The 3,391-nt window shown below is 45.2% G+C and overlaps 1 pseudogene; it reads right to left on the reverse strand.

Moving 5' to 3' along the window:
* Nucleotides 1-304: 304 nt before the first annotated feature.
* LOC122750098 lies at nucleotides 305-2,039 on the reverse strand (annotated as a pseudogene).
* Nucleotides 2,040-3,391: the final 1,352 nt, after the last annotated feature.

A 3,391-nucleotide genomic window follows, 5' to 3' on the forward strand; every position in this document is an offset into this window, starting at 1 on the left:
GGCTCTGGGGAAGTGTGGGAAAAGGTGATCTCTTATTTCCTGGGTCCATCTAAAGCAGGTACAATTCAGCTCCCCAAGTCTGGTAGCTCAGGAGGCAGAAATTATGCCTCTAGATGTCCCATTCCTTGGGAGCCTCCAGCTGGTCCTAAACCCCCACCCCTTAATATCTACACCTGTGGCCCAAAAGAAGGGGTCCCGAGGCAGTGAGGCTGAAGCAGAGCTCATTTAGGATGATACAGGTATCCCTAGTGGGGCCTAGGAGCAGAGGAGAATGGAGGGAACTTTGGCGGTGGGGAAAGGAGGGTGGTGGGTGGGGAGGTGAAGAGAAAGGGGGAAGGATGGACTCAGGTGTCAGGAGAGAACTCCCACTTGAGCACTAAAACTCGGTCATTTTCTTGTGTGTGTCAGCCGTCTTCTGTTACCGCTGCAAACCTGCCTCCTGGGCCCGGAGATTTTTCAGCTCCTTCTGGCCTCCACCCAACTTCTCCTCCAGCTGAGCAGTGGCCACACTATACCAGCCAATGTTCCGGGCCAGGGCTTCCTGTATGCTTCGGATGTCCCTCTGAGTCTACTCCACCTTCTCCAAGATCTGGAAGAGCTGTACACTCAGGGATCGTTTGGTGCTCTTGCTGGCTTGGTAGAGCTCCTTGCTACTCTTCTTAAGGGTCGGGACTTTCCCTTCCTCTTGGACCCTTGGAACCCTGCCTTGGAGTTTCTCATTTAGGAAATCAAACACGTTGTGCTGGGGTGGGCGTCCCTTGGCTCCATTCCCCTTGGCCTGGCTTTTCCTTGGCTTACCAAGGCCTGGCTTGCTGCTTGTTCTCTTTTGGAGAATTTCAGCACACTGATCTAGGGACTTCCCCTTTGGAAGCACCACAGCATGGATGGGCTCTACTCGGCCCTCAGCATTCTTTCCAAGACCTTTGCCAAACTCATAGCCCATCTGAGCAAGAAGTTTGGAGCCAATGCCTCGAGTATGTGCCTCCCAACCAGCGAATGAGGAGCTGCAAGCAGGGCCCAAAGTCTCTTTTTCCAAGGCATCTGACTTGACAACTTTGGCATAGCTGGAATCATCTACATCATCTCCATCAGACTCAGAAGGTGTACTGTCTTCACTGCACAGGGGAGGCATAATACCATCCCCTTCCACCAAGGTCTCTTTGAGAAGCAGTGAGTCAAACTTGACTGTGTAGTAGCCACTGTCCACATCTGTGATCCAGGCTGGGTACCAAATTACATCATCATACTTAGCTAGACAGGCTGAGCCTGTGTGCAGGGCAGTCAGGTCTGGCTTCTGGAAGGGGCGAAGCTCATCCACAGCAACTACTTGCCCATGGGAGAAACTGCAGTTCTCTTTGAATCGGCATTTTCCTTCCAGGAAGAAGGGACAGGGTTTTAGGGACTTGTGAGTTGGGTAGAGATAGAGCACACGAACCCCTGCTGTGCCATCTTCTGCGTGCTCTGTCCCCACAATCATGGCATCATATTATTCCAGAGTGCCCCATGAACTGTAGTAGGGAGCATTCACCTTCATCCCACTCAACTCTTCCTCCTCTTCCTCTTCATGCCCAGATCTGTCAGGCTCAGTTTCTCTTCTTTCAGGAGAGGTGGCAGTTTCAGCACTTTGAGTCTCAGAATCTCCTGTCACTTCACGAATGGCATTCTGGAAAGCCAAATGCTCAGCTTCATCCCTAACTGCGCTCTCAATTAGGCCAAGGCTTGGGTCCAGCATAGCCAGGAGCTTGCTCTTCTTGATGGACACAAGACTGGACTCAGTCAGCTCGATCAGCTGCTTTAAGTCAGACTGGAGCTGAAGCAAGTCAGCCTTTTCAGTAGGGTCCAAGCTGGTCCCCAGGGCCAGCTCCACTTGCTGCAGTTGGACATGGTAGGTCTGGATGGAAGCTTCCACGCTATTTTCATCCATCCTGCAGAGGCAGTCTGTAGCTCTTCTGATGATCTGCTTAAGTCTCCCTACATCCTCCAAGATTCTGGCTAGAAGGCAGCTGCTCCACAACAACCTTCAGGAATAATGAGCCCTCAGGCCTGGGAAACAGCCTCCACCGTCACCTCCACAGCTTGGGCAGGCCAACCATAGATGCTGTATTTCTTGCTAGAGAGGCCTCCAACAGCTCCTCGATTCCTTCACTAGGTTCTGACTTAATTTAAAGAGTTTTTAAAAAAGTTTCTTTTGTTGTTGTTTTTGGTTGGGGTGAAGATGAAAGACTGTGCCAAGGGGCAGGAGAAAAGAGAAAGCACAGTACTATACAGTATTAGTCAGATTTTTCTTTTTTGGAATATGGATTTCTTTCAAAATTCTTTATGTAAACTTGAATTTGTGTAATGTGAATTTAGGTAAAGCAAGAGGTGTCTGTATACAAAAATCCTCTATTTCATTAAATCCATTCTCCCCCTCCCCTGCTCCAAACAATTATACTCAGTTTTACTGGGAGAGTAATTTTTTGTTGTAATGCTAGGTCCTTTGCCTTCTAGAATATCATATTTTAAGCTCTCTACTCCCTTAATGTGGAAATCTTATGTGATGCTGACTTTAGCTTCACAATGTTTGAATGGTTTCTTTCTGGCTGCTTATAATATTTTTTCCTTGATATGGAAGTTCTGGAATTTGGCCATGGTATTCCTGGAACTTTTCATTTTGGGATCTTTCAGGAGGTGATCAATTCTGCTTTACCCTCTGTATATCAGAATAGTTTTCTTTGATAATTTCTTGAAATATGTTGTTGAGGCTCTTTCTTTGATTATGACTTTTAGGTAGTATAATAATTCTTAAATTATCTTTCTTTGATCTATTTTTTAGTTTTTTTCCAGTGAGAGTCTATTTTATTTTAATTTTTTCACTTTTGGACTTTGTTTTATTGTTTCTTGATGTCTCATGGAGTCATTAGCTTCCACTTGCCCAATTCTAATTTTTTTTTTTTGGCAGGGCAATGAGGGTTAAGTGACCTGCCCAGGGTCACACAGCTAGTTAAGTGTCAAGTGTCTGAAGCTGGATTTGAACTCAGGTCCTCTTGAATCCAAGGCCAGTGCTTTATCCACTGCACCACCTAGCTGCCCCCCCCCGTCCATTTCTAATTTTTAAGGAATTATTTTCTTTGTACCTCTTTTCCCATTTGTTCAATTATGCTTTTAAGGAGTTCTTTAGTGATTTTTTTTTGTGCTTTAAAAAAACCATTAGGTTAATTCTATTTTTTTTAAAGGTATTTTTTCTTCAGTATTTTTTGGTGCCTCTTTTACCAAGCTGTTAATTCTCTTTTTGCATTTTTTTGTATCATTTAAATTTCTTTCTTCATTTTCCTCTACCATTTTTATCTTTTTAACTCTTCCAGGAATTCTTGAGTTTGAGTCCAATTAGAATTTTTCTTTGAGGCTTTCC

Source organism: Dromiciops gliroides, chromosome 3, assembly GCF_019393635.1.
Source record: "Dromiciops gliroides isolate mDroGli1 chromosome 3, mDroGli1.pri, whole genome shotgun sequence".
NCBI classification, from domain to species: domain Eukaryota; kingdom Metazoa; phylum Chordata; class Mammalia; order Microbiotheria; family Microbiotheriidae; genus Dromiciops; species Dromiciops gliroides.